General features: G+C 37.3%; 1 long non-coding RNA gene and 1 pseudogene across 2 annotated transcripts; both read left to right on the top strand.

Moving 5' to 3' along the window:
* Positions 1-581: 581 nt before the first annotated feature.
* LOC122088032 lies at positions 582-7,098 on the top strand. 2 transcript variants are annotated; one of them, XR_006142951.1, is made up of 5 exons: positions 582-801; positions 1,235-1,378; positions 3,498-3,598; positions 5,690-5,945; positions 7,030-7,098. It is a non-coding gene; the product is annotated as an uncharacterized LOC122088032 (long non-coding RNA). The 2 variants fall into 2 exon arrangements; XR_006142952.1 differs by lacking the exon at positions 5,690-5,945.
* A 2,462-nt stretch (positions 7,099-9,560) lies between these two features.
* On the top strand, positions 9,561-18,632 carry LOC122088031 (annotated as a pseudogene).
* Positions 18,633-19,934: the final 1,302 nt, after the last annotated feature.

The raw sequence follows: 19,934 nt of genomic DNA, 5'->3' as shown, positions 1-19,934 counted from the left end.
AAATCATGATAAAATGAATGAACCAATTCCCATATAGTACAAAAATCTCTATCGAGAACTATACAGACAACCTTCAACGGCATATTGCTACACCCCATTGTAGCCAGCAAGGACATACCTCAACATTTGAAGGATTTCTCACAGCACAATAAGTAAAGTCAAATGAAATAAAAGGTAAAAGAGAGACAATTCACTTATCTTCAAAACTAGTGAAAAGTAAAAGGATACTAGAGTACTGGGCTCAAGTTTAAAGGAGGTCAAGTTAACACAACTACAAGGGACCTGTAAATAAAGTAGACACACACACACACTGCTCAAGCCAACTTACTTGGCTTGCCCAGGGGGTGAGGTCTTGTTCAAGTATACCCCTTGGGTCGGGTCCCAAACCTACATGAAAAATTCAATTTCCATAATTCTTAGAATATTATCTTTAGCTATTTTAATCCTAGGGTCATCATAAGGATACGGAACATTCCAACATTATCAAACTGACCAATTGCTGAGTCCGGTCGAAAATTCAAAGCTGGTCCAAACTCCAAAGTGGTTGAACCTTTCAATATTCAAAAATTGGATTCGGATGGCGGTGACGACGAATCCCGATTTAGGTCGTTCCAGAGCGGCCAATTCTAGGGTTCTTGGGACCGGCCGATTCCGATTTCCCTGTTCGAGAACGCTCATCGAGACCATGAAACCTAACTGGAAATCCTTGAGATCCGTCGCTGCTCCTTTTGCTACAACTCCCCGGCCGGCACTGTGGCGATTCTCGGCTATCTTTTACGGACTCTCATTTGGTTTTTTCCGGTAAGATTCAGGTCTCAGACCTCTCGGTCATCATTTATTGATCAGAAAACTATGATACTTGGCCGCAATCATGCCTTGACGTTGGAGCAGAGAAAGGATTGAATAGTCTCTGAATCATAGTTTTCTTTAATTTGCAATATTTATTTATTTTTTTCTGTATTACTGGTATTTTTTCAACCGTAGAGAAGGAGAATGGAAGAACTCAATCATAAACTTTCTATCCCTCATTTTTTCTCCTGCATTTATGTTGGTTGTGGTATCTTGCCTTCATTTAATCCCCCTATTTTAAAGGTATAGATGTCTTCATTTAAAAAACCAAGCATATATTTTTATGAGAAGTGTTTTGTTGGAGTCCTGTATATGATCTGTTATATGGTTTAGTTTCTTAGACAATGGTTTGAAATATCTTATGTGGTTTCAAATTGTTTATCAGAGAAGTTGGCTTTGTTCTTGATTGTCCTGATTTTGGTCCCTCTAACGATGGATGCTCAAGCCCATGAAGAAGGCCTTGTATCGTGCTAAATTGAAAGAAGCTGCTACAAAAACATGAGAAACACATAGAGTCTCCTCTTGTGAGGTAAAATGGGATCTTATTGTAATGTTAGATTGTAAATAATGCCGAGCATAATCTAAATTGGGGACATGAAGAACACATTCTCTTTGTATTTATGATCCTTGGGAATCTGACGTTGTATTGATGCACGACTATGCATTTTCAGCCAGACAAAAGCATACGCTTGGAGTTCAGGCAGTATTTTTTTTACCTATGTAGCAGCTTAGCATGCAAATATGCAATTCAACATTTTATGTTACCCTCTTTCTGTGTTGCATGTTTCTGCAGTTTGCCAATGGTCCAGTATTGTTAATATGAGCACAAATACGAAACAAAAAATCAAGGCCTTTAGTGGTGCTGTTACAGAAAAAAAAATTATATGGATGGTCTTGGTTTGCTATATCAGTTGTCCATGATGAAATAATCTCTACAAGGGAGGAAAAAAAATGGGTAGGATATATTAAAAAAAATATTGTTAGTAGTTACTCCAGACTTTGAAGCTAGTGCAAAAGAACGCTCCCTGTGGCCCGTGCCCAGACCTGGGGGGGGGGATGACACCCTACACCTTGTTGATGCCTATTTGTGCCCCTCATTGACCTCCACGCTAGCACAGGGGCCGCGCAATCAGGGAGCATTCTTTTTCCTTAGAAAAATAGTGAAGCAGTTTTTCTTTACTTTGTTGTTATGTTTTACGTTTATGTGGATCCTTTTGGCCTTTTTTTTTTTTTTTAAATCCCCTTTCTGTTTAACAAGAATCCGTAAAGTTTTGAGCTGGTTATTTGATGTAGTGAGTACTTACAAGTAGCTAATGATTATGCCAGATATCTTATTTATTCTCTAGTTTGACATCACAATACTAGCTTTTGTACCTTACAAGTAGCCAATGATTATATGAGACATCTTATTTTTTCTCCAGTTTGACATCACTATGCTACCACTGATAGTGTTTTTTTTTTTGTGTAAATAAATTAATTATATACAAGGTTCAAGATTTCAACAAGGTAGGTAATTCCACCCTGTCGAAATCAAAATATTCGACAAAGTACTGAAATGGGGGGAAATTAGGTAATTTTGCAAAATATACATAAATGGCCAAAACGTATCCTAAATGGTGGAATTTTGGCGTGCTGTAGCCTTTCACTTATATAAAATATTCTACACATAATTTAGACCGAGAATACACAACATTCAGTTAAAACAATAGAAAAATGTTTTAGGAATAAACAATTATTAAATTAACTATATAATATAGTATGAAACATATTGTGACAATAGTCACAACAGTCACAACACTAGAACCTGATAGCATTTCCTGGACATTAAGGGAGAAGAGAAGATGAAGGTTGAAGAGAAGAAGAGGAGAGGAATAGAGAGAACTGCCCACGGTTTGAGAGAAGAGCCGAATACAAAAAATGTGGGTGGTGGGAGATACTTATATTAGTATAGAAAGTAAAATTACAGTAGAGGAGAGGTCCACATAAAGTAAATATACTTTACACTTATGGACTGAATAGACAAAGTGATGTTACTTTACACATATAACATTAAAATCATACATAAAGTTGCTTCCAGTGTCAAAATGTGTCCAATCATCTAATGCTTTGATGCCTTTTGTGATTTCTAGCATGTGTTGTGCAGACAGCTAGACAAAGTATGGTGTGCAACATTGTAGTACTATGGCATGACTGCTTCCTAAGGATGTTTTAAAATTTGTTGACATTATCACGTTAGTACAAATGAGAAAACAATAGTGGCAATATGTAGGGACAAAATTTTGAAATCTCTCTAAATGGAATGTGCTGGGTGTTTAGGATGGATATGTTCCACGATGTTTGCTTCATGGTTTCACTTTCTTTTAGCGTGTTAGAGATCCGAGATGATATACCAATTGAAATGTGGAGGCAATGGCGTCCATTCCAAATGATTATCTTGTCCCATATTTACCGATGATTATGATTATTAAGTATATTGTATGATCTGCTGATGAGTGTGTTATTACTTCATATCATTTATTGTTTGGAAACAATATCTTAGTTTTAAAAGGAGATAGGTGTAACTAAAGATAGGGGATAAAAGAAAGAGAGTTAAAAATTTTGGCTTAAATTTACAAGGATATCTAATTTCCCCTCTTCTCTGTGCATAGGTACAATGACCATGATCAACCTGTCTGCAGGGTTTGTGGTGTCATTTTGTAATCTGAATCAATGTGGGCTTGCACACCAAGCATCTCGTAAACATTATGAGGTATGATGCTTTACTGTATTTTTGTTACTTTTTTCTTGCTGAAAATGCTGAAAGTTTTAAAAGAACTGCATCAGCCTGTATCTGCAACACATCTATCATTGAATTGTTTTGATTTTAAATTATTATTTTGCATGGAGGAAATTTCGTGCTTTGTACATGCGTGATTTATAAATTCTCTCTCTGTCCTTTTTTTCCTCTTTTATTTTTATAGGTAAATAAAACTATGTTAAGAAAACACGAAAAGTACAAGGGAAATTCTTTAATCCTGGTTGGGTTTCCTTGCTTTTAAAGAGTTCTTTTTTTGTGGCTGCATTGTTGATGCAGACAGGGGCATGTGGGTATAATGGGCCTAACCTCAAAGAGCGAAGAGAAGAACAAATATTGGAACATGACCAGAACTAGATTTAATATCAATCAGCATGTTTAGATTTGATCTCTGACCAGTTTCTCAGTAACAGAAACAATAAGAAGAAGATAGCTTCAGAACAATAAACTGATCTTATAGCTCTGACTGATGTCAACTGGCAGTGTACAAATAGACAGTGGAACACCCATTGTTTCGACCCTTTCAGATGCAATCAAATAGTAATATATATATGTATATATATATATATATATTAATGATATGTACGTATATTTAAGTGATTCATGGAAGAAGACCAGCAACCACAGTAGAAGTACCAAACATATCCCACAAAGCAGCCACATATATCAACCAAGTAGAAGCACCAAAACCAATTCAAGGAAAAAACCCTAAAAATAATCAATTTTTCCTGTATGGGAGGAAAATCAATAGAAGGGTCGGAAGAACTCCAACCTAGCAGTAGTAGCTCATCAAGTAGACAACATAGAAGCATCCCATTGATGGAAAAAGGAGGCTTAATGCATAGTGTTGGCAGAAATAGGTGGCTGCACACCACGAGTGTGGAACAAGAATCGAAATCAGAAGAAGGGAGAAGGAAAACCCTTGATCTGATTACTGAGGCTCTGGTACCATGTTACAAACTAGAATCTAAGAGAGGGATAGAGAGAGAGAGAATTGCCCTTACCTGCATATTACAATAAGTAAAGAGAATAAAAATAATAGGGCAGAACACTAAGCTCAACAGGACAGAATTGCCCCTAGAGCTTTAACACAGCCTTATGCCAACCGAATAGGCCCAGCTGATAAAGAGTGCATCCAGTGCACGAGGTTCCCACCACTGCGGATCTGGGTAGGGTCATAATGTACGCAGTCTTACCCCCACTTCTTGGAGAGACTGTTTCCGTTACCTGAACCCACGACCACTAGGTCGCAATGGAGCAACCTTACCGTTGCGCTGAGATCTGCCCTATAGGTGGAGGATGATGCTTATAATGTTATTGGTTGGATTAAAAAAAATGTGACTATATATGGAGGCTCTCACGTTTGATTAAGTAAATCATCTGGGCTGGTACCAATGGAATATCTTGTTCGATTGGTAGCTGAGAACTGCATACAATGAAGCTGACTGAAAACCTCAACTTTAGAATTTCACTCTCCTTGTGTAATATATAACAGAACTTGGGTCCAAACCAAAGCCATGGACCTTGATTAAAAATCCTTATTCTGGAATCTTCCCATGTCGTGATGAAACTCAATATAATATATATTAAATTTTGAACTTAATTTAATTTAGCCTATAGTAATATAAAAACAGCTAATATTTGTTCACAAATATTTCAAATTTATATATTCCCTGAGTCTTTGAATCCTAGCTTTGGGATTTGCCGAGTTTGACACCTTGTGTCTGTGTCAAACTGACACTCAAACCCACTTCTCAATCCTGGTTGCTTTGGTCTGACTTCTGAAGTTCTGCTGGAGTATTGGGTTCCAGTCCTGGTGCATGGACTGACTTTTGCAGATAGATGGACCTGCTCCTAACAGCTGAAGCCTGGTCCAATGTAGCCTTGCATGTTTGCATTTTTATCTCCATTCATGTACTTTGATTACTTGGTTTGAAGTTTTCCTATATCATATTTCCATTGACTTATGGCTTGATTTTGTTCATCCCATGTAACATGTGGGCATCATTTTTGCCTGGAATAATACTGTTTTTACATGCATGATAGGTATCACTGTTTGCTGATGAAATTACTATCATGTATCTGAGGCAATTCTAAATGTCAAGGCTTCTACAGCTGGTTTATCACGAGTCAATGGTGGGAAATCTGTAGCCTCCACAGAGGTTCATAAACCTGAATCTAAGTATCCAAAAGAGTTTCAAAAAAATAATTTTGGGGCCCTCAAAGAGTTGCATAAACCAAGGTCATCTTCTGAGCTGCCAGAAGGCTTTTTTGATAGTCCTGAAACAAAAAGACGGAGCTGGTATGAGTGTGTCATTAGACTGATTATTTATTTTTTTAATTTGGGTCTAATTGTTCTTAAGTTTCTTTTAATGATTGTGTGAGTCTGTAGTTTGTACCCTGTTGGAATTTTAAGTGGAAATTTGTGATGCAAACCAGGGTTAAAAACCTGGACTCTGTGGGTAGATGTAACTCTAGGTAGCTATGATAGAGATTGCAGATGGTATTAGTGGGATTAAAAGAAAGGGTATAGAGGGAGATTAACTATAATGGGGGGGGGGGGGAAGAAGATATGAGATAGAAGGGTTGAGGTGAGAAACTGAAGAAGGTGCAGACAACCAAATTCTAGTTCAATGAAACTTTATATCTGGCTTCAAAAGGGGAAATTGGGGCAACCGATCAAGAGAAGTTTTTTTTTTTTTTCTCCATAAATAATGGGGCTTTCCTTTGGAGGATTGATTTCTCTGGATGAATCAATTGTTGATTCAAGAAGGGTGATTGACCAGAAAATAAATCTTTATAACTTTCTACAATGATAACTTGAAAGATGGACCAGGAGCTAACAAGATATGTAGAATTACCAATAAATAAATAATAAAAAAAAAAAAAAAAAAAAAGCTGAAAAGGAAGAAATGAAGGAAATAATTTACTGAGAAGCAAATCTGTTATTAAATTGGAATTTGAAGAAGAAATAATTAACAGTAGAAAGTAAACCAGCCTAGAAAACTTAGTTTCATAGGCTTTACTATATCATGAACTTTTCTACAATTTTGGTTCCTTACCTGCAGAAACTGGGTATTCCAACCTCCACTTATTGCTAGGTTGCAACGGAAGTCAATGAGAAGTTTCAAAGCTTCATATGTCATTGACTGCAAGCATTAAATAATTTTCAACCATTAAGAAAAGTAGTTTTTATAGAAGTGGCATTATGACAATTCTCTACCTTCCATCTTCGGGGGCAACATGTTATATAGAACATCCAGAAGATTGTCCAAGCTAACCGCCTCTTTTGAAAGAAGTTTCATTTTGACAGTCTTGGTTTACATCATTGTTTAAATTTGCTTTGTTTTATTTTCTGATGGATCCTTCTTGTTCATCTTATGCAGCTTGCGTGAGTGAGTGAGTGCATATGTGTGTTGATGTTTTGATGAACCATAATTCTATTTTTTCCCTTTNAAACACGAAAAGTACAAGGGAAATTCTTTAATCCTGGTTGGGTTTCCTTGCTTTTAAAGAGTTCTTTTTTTGTGGCTGCATTGTTGGTGCAGACAGGGGCATGTGGGTATAATGGGCCTAACCTCAGAGAGCGAAGAGAAGAACAACTATTGGAACATGACCAGAACTAGATTTAATATCAATCAGCATGTTCAGATTTGATCTCTGACCAGTTTCTCAGTAACAGAAACAATAAGAAGAAGATAGCTTCAGAACAATAAACTGATCTTATAGCTCTGACTGATGTCGACTGGCAGTGTACAAATAGACAGTGGAAAACCCATTGTTTCGACCCTTTCAGATGCAATCAAATAGTAATATATATATATATATATATGTATATATATTAATGATATGTACGTATATTTAAGTGATTCATGGAAGAAGACCAGCAACCACAGTAGAAGTACCAAACATATCCCACAAAGCAGCCACAGATATCAACCAAGAAGAAGCACCAAAACCAATTCAAGGAAAAAACCCTAAAAATAATCAATTTTTCCTGTATGGGAGGAAAATCAATAGAAGGGTAGGAAGAACTCCAACCTAGCAGTAGTAGCTCATCAAGTAGACAATATAGAAGCATCCCATTGATGGAAAAAGGAGGCTTAATGCATAGTGTTGGCAGAAACAGGTGGCTGCACACCACGAGTGTGGAACAAGAATCGAAATCAAAAGAAGGGAGAAGGAAAACCCTTGATCTGATTACTGAGGCTCTGATACCATGTTACAAACCAGAATCAAAGAGAGGGATAGAGAGAGAGAGAGAATTGCCCTAACCTGCATATTACAATAAGTAAGAACACTAAGCTCAACAGGACAGAATTGCCCCTAGAGCTTTAACACAGCCTTATCCCAACCGAATAGGGTCAGCTGATAAAGGGTGCACCTAGTGCACGAGGTTCCCACCACTGCGGATCTGGGTAGGGTCATAATGTACGCAGTCTTACCCCCACTTCTTGGAGAGACTGTTTCCGTTACCTGAACCCACGACCACTAGGTTGCAATGGAGCAATCTTACCGTTGCGCTGAGATCTGCCCTATAGGTGGAGGATGATGCTTATAATGTTATTGGTTGGATTAAAAAAAATGTGACTATATATGGAGGCTCTCACGTTTGATTAAGTAAATCATCTGGGCTGGTACCAATGGAATATCTTGTTTGATTGGTAGCTGAGAACTGCATACAATGAAGCTGACTGAAAACCTCAACTTTAGAATTTCACTCTCCTTGTGTGATATATAACAGAACTTGGGTCCAAACCAAAGCCATGGACCTTGATTAAAAATCCTTATTCTGGAATCTTCCCATGTCATGATGAAACTCAATATAATATATTAAATTTTGAACTTAATTTAATTTAGCCTATAGTAATATAAAAACAGCTATTATTTGTTCACAAATATTTCAAATTTATATATTCCCTGAGTCTTTGAATCCTAGCTTTGGGATTTGCCGAGTTTGACACCTTGTGTCTGTGTCAAACTGACACTCAAACCCACTCCTCAATCCTGGTTGCTTTGGTCTGACTTCTGAAGTTCTGCTGGGGTATTGGGTTCCAGTCCTGGTGCATGGACTGACTTTTGCAGATAGATGGACCTGCTCCTAACAGCTGAAGCCTAGTCCAATGTAGCCTTGCATGTTTGCATTTTTGTATCCATTCATGTACTTTGATTACTTGGTTTGAAGTTTTCCTATATCATATTTCCATTGACTTATGGCTTGATTTTGTTCATCCCATGTAACATGTGGGCATCATTTTTGCCTGGAAATTAGGGGTGTCAACCGGTCGGTCCGGCTCGGTTTCGGTCCGGGTTGAGTCGGTTTCGGTGTGGGAAAGTTGAAACCGAAACTGAACCAATAAGGAAATTCCGGTTTCGGTTTGGTTTCGGTGTCAATGCGGTTTGGTTTCGGTTTGTCTTCGATTTCTTAAATCGATTTGTAACCAGGTTGGTTTTGGTTTTTGGTCCAGTTTGGATTCGACTTTCCATACAAATGTTTACAAAACTATGCAAATTTTGATTTTTTTTAATGAATTTTGGAGTATTTCGGTTTCTTACCGGTTTGGTTTCGGTTTCAGGCCGGGTTTTGAGCCGGTTTTGGTTTGGTTTCGGGTTCATCCGGTTTCCGGTGCGGTCCGGTTTGGTTTTGGGGTTGCAATACTCCAAACCGAACCGACCCAATAAGGCTTTGGTTCGGTTCGGTCCGTGTTATCGGTTCGGTCCGTGTTATCGGTTCGGTCCGGCCGGTTTTACCGGTGTGGTTTAAGAATTGACACCCCTACCTGGAATAATACTGTTTTTACATGCATGATAGGTATCACTGTTTGCTGATGAAATTACTATCATGTATCTGAGGCAATTCTAAATGTCAAGGCTTCTACAGCTGGTTTATCACGAGTCAATGGTGGGAAATCTGTAGCCTCCACAGAGGTTCATAAACCTGAATCTAAGTATCCAAAAGAGTTTCAAAAAAATAATTTTGGGGCCCTCAAAGAGTTGCATAAACCAAGGTCATCTTCTGAGCTGCCAGAGGGCTTTTTTGATAGTCCTGATACAAAAAGACGGAGCTGGTATGAGTGTGTCATTAGACTGATTATTTATTTTTTTAATTTGGGTCTAATTGTTCTTAAGTTTCTTTTAATGATTGTGTGAGTCTGTAGTTTGTACCCTGTTGGAATTTTAAGTGGAAATTTGTGATGCAAACCAGGTTTAAAAACCTGGACTCTGTGGGTAGATGTAACTCTAGGTAGCTATGATAGAGATTGCAGATGGTATTAGTGGGATTAAAAGAAAGGGTATAGAGGGAGATTAACTATAAGGGGGGGGGGGGGAAGAAGATATGAGATAGAAGGGTTGAGGTGAGAAACTGAAGAAGGTGCAGACAACCAAATTCTAGTTCAATGAAACTTTATATCTGGCTTCAAAAGGGGAAATTGGGGCAACCGATCAAGAGAAGTTTTTTTTTTTTTCTCCATAAATAATGGGGCTTTCCTTTGGAGGATTGATTTCTCTGGATGAATCAATTGTTGATTCAAGAAGGGTGATTGACCAGAAAATAAATCTTTATAACTTTCTACAATGATAACTTGAAAGATGGACCAGGAGCTAACAAGATATGTAGAATTACCAAAAAAAAAAAAAAAAAAAGCTGAAAAGGAAGAAATGAAGGAAATAATTTACTGAGAAGCAAATCTGTTATTAAATTGGAATTTGAAGAAGAAATAATTAACAGTAGAAAGTAAACCAGCCTAGAAAACTTAGTTTCATAGGCTTTACTATATCATGAACTTTTCTACAATTTTGGTTCCTTACCTGCAGAAACTGGGTATTCCAACCTCCACTTATTGCTAGGTTGCAACGGAAGTCAATGAGAAGTTTCAAAGCTTCATATGTCATTGACTGCAAGCATTAAATAATTTTCAACCATTAAGAAAAGTAGTTTTTATAGAAGTGGCATTATGACAATTCTCTACCTTCCATCTTCGGGGGCAACATGTTATATAGAACATCCAGAAGATTGTCCAAGCTAACCGCCTCTTTTGAAAGAAGTTTCATTTTGACAGTCTTGGTTTACATCATTGTTTAAATTTGCTTTGTTTTATTTTCTGATGGATCCTTCTTGTTCATCTTATGCAGCTTGCGTGAGTGAGTGAGTGCATATGTGTGTTGATGTTTTGATGAACCATAATTCTATTTTTTCCCTTTGGGAAGGATGGGGGGCCGGGGGCCAATGAGTCCCTAATTCTTTTAATCTAGTAGCAGGTAGTGGAGGCAATAATGGTTCTACTGGTCCTCAATCTTCCACCAAGTTGGTTGACTCTGATTCATCTCTATGTCAATATGGAAAGGGAGAAGATTCTGTTCAAACTCATTCTTTGGAACCATCCAACTCAGAAAGCAAGGCAGTTGGATTACCAACTGTTCATGTAGTAGAGTGAAAAGAGAGAAATGAAATTAAGCCTTCCAACCATCTTGGTCAATGTTCCGGAAAGACCAACATTTTCAGAAGTCAAGCAAGCCAAGGGAGCTCTTCCTGGAGGCTTCTTTGATGGCAAGGATGCCGATTTACGTGCACGTGGTATTGAGCCTGTCAAGCCTGATATAAGGTAAGTTCTCATGTACAATAGAGATTTTTTGATTGGTAGGTATAGTATGTACACAATAGGCTTTCAAACAGTTTTTTGTATGTGCCTCTGTCAACTGAAAAACTACTTATTTAGTTTACTAAAGGGGGTCACCCTCAATGAGTAAGGCCGGATTTCATCTCCTGTGCCCTGATTTACAATCAGCCTGCGGCTGGGGTGGTTAGGAATTCATATTGCTCATGCGTTGCCACACAGAGAAGAGAGATGTAACTGGAGACCAGATGTGCATTCCTGCGAAGAAAACTACAGGGGTGGTCTTAGACCAGCTAGACCACAGGCTGGTTGTAAATCAGGATGCAGGAGATGAAATCAGGCCTTACTCGTTTAGGGCGACTGTTATGTTTTTCTGCCAAATGGATGACTGATTTGGCCTTTCTGACTATTAGATAGGTTATAGTCTTTATTGTCATTTATCAAGTTTGAAAGATATCTTTTAATCTTTTACCTCCTGCAAGTTATTATTGGCGTTTTCCCCTTTAATTTTATTTTTCTTTTTGGGATAAATAACACTTGTATTGAGAGAGAGAGAGACATGTTACAACTCAGAAAGGGATATTCTCTGGATAACAAAGTCAAGGTCTAAGCTGCCCTTTCTTTGCCAATTCCTCAGCAACTTCATTTGCACATTTTCACTACCACTGGAATTCAGTATGCATATGGGAACTAACTTCTCGCCCTATATGCTGAACTTAGTACTAGGGTTCTTCCATTGTTATTCTTGTCCATCCTGTAATGTCTGCCATGTCACTCTCTATTACCGGATGTTATCACCTCTTCTAACATCAGCATTCTTCTTCACTTTCGAAGTCCTATAAGTTCTACCCTTGTGGAGTTTTGTTTGCCAATTGTCCAGAAAAAGCCCCCATCATTCTTTCCTCACAAAATCTAATTACTCTCCTTTAGTACCTGAAGGATCAAGACTGATGTAGGTAAGTCAGTTAATGGGCTTATTTTATTGCAAATAAGCTTTGGGTTGGGTTATGTATGTGTTAGACCTTTGTTCCCATGGGTTTTCTTTGTAATGGGGCACTTTAATGGGCCTAAAATATAAGTAGAAAGTAGGAAAACGGGATTTAATTCATTAGCTTAGTTAGAGTGGGCTGGTAGTAGTTTAGTTTATTAATATGCCTTTTACTTTATCATATTTGTTTTGGGATAGGATACGTGAGAGAAGTAGGGTTTTCGTTTCAGTTTTAGAGTCTAAGTAGGAGTTATTATTTTCTTTTAAATACTTGCATAAATTCAATGTTTAGGACAGATTTGAAGAATGATGAATTGAGTTAATGTTTGAGAGCCTTAGGACTGTGTGTGATTCTCCCCCCTCTTCCCTCTTTCTTTATACGATTTCTCTTCTTTGGTTAGATTTGTGCAATTGTGTGATCCCTTCTTATTTATTCTTTCTGTCCCTGAATTTGGTTTATATTGGATTTAGTAAAGATCCTGCTTGGGATTGGATCACTTGTGATTCGATCTTACATTAAGTGGTATCAGAGCCGAAGGATCCCCTACTGAAACACAACTACATCCTTCCATCTCCCAGTAGCCCTTTTTCTCCCACGTGACTCCCTTTCTCTCCCACGCAACTCACTTTCTCTCCCACGTGACTCCTTTTTTCTCCCACTATGGATCTAGACCTTTAATTGGATATCCGTCAACAGATGCAAGATATCTGTCAACAAATGCAATTGATGTAAGAGAAACTCGATGAGACTCAACGACATTGCATGGACTTCAAAACCATAGTACACTCTACCTTCAACTATGCAATCTCAGCCATTGAACAACAGATAGACGAACCAGAAGATGAATCACCAGTGGTAAAAGATGAGATGACACCGTTGGAAGTTGAAGATTAACTTGTGGAAAAATTTAAATTGGTTGAACTCTTTAGTGAACCAGTCGATTTTATTTTTCCAAGTCACTACTTCACCAATGAATTTATCGTCGTGGACTTCATAGCATTTGATCATGGTTTTGATGGTGACTTCATACAGGTAAAGATGAATACTGATCGATTGGTGTTGATTCTCCCGTTCTACAAAACTCGTGGACGAGTTTTTCTCAACATCGGGGGAATTGATCTAGACAAGTCAATTAATGGGCTTATTTTATTGCAAATAAGCTTTGGGTTGGGTTATATATATGTTGGGCCTTTGTTCCATGGGTTTTCTTTGTAATGAGCCACTTTAATGGGCCTCAAATATGGGTAGAAAGTAAGAAAATAGGATTTAGTAGTTTAGTTTATTAATATGTCTTTTACTTTATCATATTTGTTTTGGGATAGGATACGTAAGAGAAGTAGGGTTTTCATTTCAGTCTTAGAGTCTAAGTAGGAGTCTTATTATTTTCTTTTAAATACTCGCATAAACTCAATGCTTAGTACAAATTTGAAGAATGATGAATTGAGTTAATGTTTGAGAGCCTTAGGGCTGTGTGTGATTCTTCCCTCTTTCTTTATGTGATTTCTCTCCCCTGGTTGGATTTGTGCAATTGTGTGATCTATTCCTATTCATTCTTTTTGTCCCTGAATTTGGTTTATATTGAATTTAGTAAAGATCCTGTCTGGGATTGGATCACTTGTGATTCGATCTTACACTAAAGACTCCTGCTGATGTGGTGACTAATGTAAGAACTGTGAGCGGGGCTGTCAAGGTAGTGAATTCCTGATTACAATTGGGTTGCTTCAAGGATCAGCTTTAAGCCTTTATTTGTTTGTGCTTATCATGGATGATTGAATTAGAGACATTCAAGAGGAGGTTCCCTGGTGTATGCTTTTTATTGATGATTGATGGATAAGACAAGAGCAAGGATTAACGCCAAGATGAAGTTATATAGATCAACCTTGGAATCAAAAGGTTTGAAGATAAGTAGAATGAAGATAGAGTATATGATGTGTAACTTTAGTTATGCTAGAGTGTTGTGGTGAAATTTGATGCGGGGGGAGATTCAGCAAAGTGATTGTTTTGGATGGGCTCAATCATAAATAAAGAAGGTTATATAGAGGATGATGTTTCACAGGGAATTAAATAGGATGGATGAAGTGGAGAGATGTGTCTGGGGTTTTGTGCGATCGATGTATTCCTTTAAAACTTAAAAGGAAAAATTTATAGGATAGTCATACGACCGGCTATGACGCATAATGCGGAATGTTGGGTAGTTAAGAAGCATGATGCAGATAAACTTAGTGTAGCGGAGATGAGGATGTTGAGATGGGTGTGTGCAGATCTAGAAAGAATAAAGTAAGGAATGATCATATTAGAGTTGATTTGGGAGTAGCTCTAATACATGGTAAGCTATGACAAAGTTGTTTGAGGTGGCATGACCATGTTCAACGGAAACCTTTGGATACTCCAGTACATAGGATTGATTTTTAATTGAGATTGAAGGAACTAAAAGAGCCAAGGGCAGACCTAAAATGACCCTAGGAGTAGTGAGAAAAGACATGCATAGCTTAGGTCTTATACCAAGTATGGTCTCGAATAGAGCTGATTGGAGGGAAATGATCCATGTTGTTGACCCCATTTAGTTGGGAAAAGAGGGGTGCACTTGGTCCAACGGGTTGCGAACTGCTGGTCAAGCGGTCGACACAGCCTCTCGACAGACTTGGGGTAAGGCTGCATAGTTCTTGCCCTCCCGGATCTCGCATATATGGGAGCCTTGTGCACCATTATGCCTTTTTTTTTTGGGAGGTTGAGTTGTTGTTAGCACCTGAAGGATCAAGATTCCCTAATTAATCAATCTACACCCAATTTAGGCATTTGCCCAAGTAGAGGTTGCCAATGAATGATCCCCGTGTTAATTGTTTTCCTAGTAGTCCTCAAGAGGAGGTTGCTCGTGTACTATCCTCATATTCTTTATTTTCCCCTTATAATAATCAAAGGATCCGGATCTCTTATTAGTGCCTTTGAATTGGTCATTTGCTAATGCTCCAATATGTACCTTGCACTTGACTTTTTTTTTTTTTTTTTTTTTTAATGACTTCCATGTTATTAGCATGTTGGTCCCGAATAAGCCTCGCACCTCTCCTTCCGGATCAGGATCCTCTCTTGAGCATTGATCTCCAGGTCGCGACCATAGCTACTTGGGCAATTGACACGTGTCTAGGTGCTGATCCAACGGCTGTGCTTTTATTGACCAGAACAAAGGCACCGCCCAGAACTGTTAGATCAGCTCTTAAACACATGTCGATCCCCTAGGTAACTATGGGCCGACATGGGGGATCAGCGCTCAAGAGAGGACCTGGATTCTCCCCTTCCAGTTTCACCGAAATGAATCCAGCAATATTTTCCATCTTCAATTTCCAACCATTTTCAGGGAGAGGTTGATTTAGCCTACTTTTATGAAACTTTACCCTCTTTATTTGTTTTTGGATAAAAGAAATATATATTAAGCTAAGAAATTTGTTATTATATCCAGGTCAGTAGCAGAGAAAACATTCCCTAAGCTGGCCCTATTAGCAAAATCCCAAAAGCACATCATAGTCTGATTAGATTCTTTACACTTATATACATACTTCATGGATTTGAATTTTGTAAAGATTTCTCAAAATGTAGCTACTGATAGAAGGTTCCATGAGGAAGCGTTAGAAGGTTGAGGAATAAGCTGATGTAAACTCCTGCATGAGTTCCAAACTTCACCGATATTCCATCCCTTAAAAACTGCCAGATTTAATCCTTGAAGGATGCCAAAAGCTTCTGACTCCACCAAAGTTGTAGCTGTTGAAACTTCCATTCTGATAACCTTGAGTTGAACTTGAAAAGAATGGCAAAAGCCCAACCTTATTTTTGGTCCAAAAAGTTAGTGACACCAACACAAACTATGATGTGATTGTTCAAAAAAATATGGAGGTAAGTATCTTCCTAGGATGTCTGCTGGACCATCTGTTAACAGAGTAATCAAAATCAGTAGAGTTAGTATGCTGGATTAATTTTAAATCAGAAATCCAAATATTAATATTATGCATAATATAGCATCAGGGTTGGGATCAATTTTTTTTTGCCAAGACGTTGTTTTTGTGCAACCAAATAAAGTAAATAGTAATAGAAATAATGCAGAAACACCAGTTTCGCTCAGCATTGGACATGTTTTCATGAATGAGGAAGTATTTGATGACATCAATGAAAGAGTGCAGATTGAGACACTGGGGTCTCAGGCCAAGAGGGCCAGTAGCCCAATTCGGTCAACAAAATCACAAAAAAAGAAAAGATAAGTGATGGATTCTGCTTCTTTTCCACAAAGAAGGCAGGTTTTGTCAATGTTGATCCATTTTCCCGAAGTTTCTTTAACAGGAATAAGAAAATTTTGAATTTAGGGTGAATGCGGGGCTTCCACAAGAATTTCCACCATTGAGAGGGTAGGAAGCTAGAAAGATTACCAATGTCCCTAACATGATGAGAATGAGGATTAGATAGAAATTTTGCCGCAATTCGAGTGGAAAAATTCTCATCATTAAATAGGTTGCAATATCAAGTATCAGGTTGAGAACGGATTGGGATTTTGATCACTTCAGTGATGATATGGATGGGAATAAAGGTGTTCAAGGATGTCACATTCCACCCATAATTAACGATAACACTGTCAACATGAAAACTTTACTTGTTTTTGCATTTCTTCTTTTTCTGGATCATGGGAATTGCACACAAGAATGCTTTTTTACTACATGCTACAGAGAAATTAGTCTGTTTAGTGTTGACTATTTTGTGGTTATCTTGGCCATTTTACTGTATCCCCATGCTACTGGTGACAATTATACTGCTTCAATTGAATCCTTCATTGGGTTCTATGCAAGTGCTTTTCATGTGGCAGATAACATGAATATCTTTATTGTGTTGACTATTTGACTATGACTTCATGGTGGGGTAACAATGACACTGTTTTAATTAGAATTCTGGATACAGGACCTATTGTTGATGTTCTCAAATATATTAGTTAATGAAGTTTGTCTTTTCTCATTAAAAAAAAAAATGTTACTGTTTCAATTGAATCCTTGTACTGAAATATGGAATCTCACCAGTCTCTTCAGCATTGCTCTTTGGAAGAATAATAATCCCATCTCTGTGGAAGCATTATATCTAAAGAAACTGGATTACTGCTGGATCTGAGAACCATAAGAAACTCAACTATCATATGGCATTTGTTCTATTTTAATATGATGTATTCTAAGCCGGCACATCACTCTGTTTTTGTGTGAGCATTATAGTACACGATAAAGAGTAGAAATGTCGGCCTAAGAGTGTCAGCCATGTGGGGCAAAAATAAGCTGATATGTTGCACATTTTGATTTTCTGCTGCTTGGTTTCCTTAAATTTGCATTCTAGACTACGAGATGCATTGGTAGATATTAACATATTGTTAAAATCTGCTCAGGGATAAGTACAAAGAGTTTGAAAAATTGATCCAAAGGGACTTGAAGGAAGTGGATGAGTGGTTACAAGAAGAGGTCAGTGTGTCAATTGTCACAGTGAAGCATTTGTTGTTTGAACTACACTAACACATGCTTGCAAATGCAATGTGTATTGACAGTTGATGCAGCTGAAATGGAGGGGGCTGAGTCATTAGAGCAACAGTGAGTTATTGGGTTCCTTAAAAAAGAAATCATAATATATGCTCGTTTTTGGGCTGATACAATTTTTTTTTAATCATTTTATTCTGGCCCTGCAGAGCTTGTTGGCATAGAGTGGAAATGTTGAAGAACAAACAAATGGTGCAATAAGGTGATGAAGAGGAATCATAAAGTGATGAAGATGATGAAAATTTTGCAGTAAATTGGAGAGCTAAGCATTTATGAACAGTTTTGAATGCTCTGTTCATTCGTTCACTGACAATAACGTTGAAAGAGCATGCGATTTCAATTGTACAAGTTTTTGGTTTGCCGTCTCCAATTCAACATCATAGGTTTGCCCTATATAATTGTTCTGTAATGCTGCTGCAAATCTGCTGTAGATTGTAGAAAAGGTTCAAGCTGATGGCCAGTTTATGAAGCACATCTTTTACCATTAGGATGATGAATGACACTGCAAAGATCGACTTAAAAACATCCCTTCCCCCTTTTATCAACAGGAGGAACTCAGCAAACATTTTCTGAAATTGCTTCCAGGCCATTTGAAGGACATCCATGGCTGAAGGATGGATTGGCATGGTCAAGTCATCCTGCCTTCTTAGGACTTGGGAGAGAAGCTTAGCTTTCTATTTAGCAATACATGTATGTACCTTGGTAATTAATACTCTTATCAGCCTTCAACCGTTCCCTTATATATATATATATATATATATGTCAGGTATATAGAAGGTAGTTTCTTTTGAGCAAAACCATTGGTTGCAGCCATTGTATGATTGGATAATTGAAATGAAATTGGAAAAATGTTTGGTTTTTTTTGGGTAAAAAAATCTTTTTCTGGGAGAGGCCGTTTGACAATCGAATGCATCAATGGAGTCCAATCATCAAAGACCAAGTGAACAAATCCTTAGATTATCTGAGGAAGTGCCAGTTCTCTGGCAAGCTTCGTTCAATCAACAAAAAAATCCAAAATCACTCCTTCATATTGGAGCTTCCAAAGGTCTCCGTTGAACATGGTCATGTTACCTCAAACGATTTTCGTGTAACTTATTATGTATCTGAATTACTTTCTAATCAACTTTAATATGATCATTTATTACTTTATCTTTCCTAGTTTTGCCCCTCATACTTTCAACTTAAATCTGTTAAACGGAATTTTTCTATATGATGTTTCTTAATTACCTAATATTCTGCACCATACATCATAGGCGGTCATATGGTTGCCCTATAAAATTTTTCTTTATAAGTTTTAAACAAAAACGTCAATTACAAAATACTTCCAATTCATCTCTCCATTTCATTTATCCTATTTTCATTTTATATCATCTTCTTTATTTATGGTTAAGCCCAGATACCTAAAATAATCACTTAGTAAAAATCTCCCTCTTGTCAATTTTCATCATCTCATTATCTGTCCTAATGTAACTAATCTTATGCACCATATATTTCGTCTTTGTCCTACTGTATTGGAGGATGAATTTAAATCTTTTCTCTGCATAAGTTGGATTGAACCTAAGGTTTCAATTGTAATTGACACAACACAAAAATATATATATATATATATATATGGTTAATTGGTTGAGGGAGAAAGGCATACACAATAATTTGCAAAACTAAATTGGATGCCAGCTAGAGGTTGATGGTAACTTGTGATTCAATATAATTTATCACACGTGCAACTGCTCATGAATGCATCTACTATCCTTATAAGCTTTCTAAAGATATTCCTTTACAAGAAAATTTATCATTAGTTGCTTCTTTTCATAAAATTAGGTTTTGTCTCCTAAATACACAACTTACATAAAGATGTGCACAAAGAATCTTCTTTCACTTATTGCCATTGTTTGCATATTCTAGAATTTACTTTAATGTCACCTCTTTGTTATTATTTATAAACCTTTAACCAAAAGATAAGGTATGGAATCATCTTTTCCAACAAAATATTACTTTGGTTTATTCTTTACTTTGCCCAAACGCATACTCTTTAACTCATTATTTTCAAATACTCTTTCTTTCATATTTCTCTTTTCAAAAGAATTTTCATGTACAGCTATACACACAATTGTTGGAGGGAGGGCAGATGAAGGTCTAC

This window comes from Macadamia integrifolia, chromosome 9, assembly GCF_013358625.1.
Source record: "Macadamia integrifolia cultivar HAES 741 chromosome 9, SCU_Mint_v3, whole genome shotgun sequence".
Lineage (NCBI taxonomy): Eukaryota > Viridiplantae > Streptophyta > Magnoliopsida > Proteales > Proteaceae > Macadamia > Macadamia integrifolia.
The sequence above is the reverse complement of the archived record's forward strand: the minus strand, read 5'-3'. Positions and strand labels throughout refer to the sequence as shown.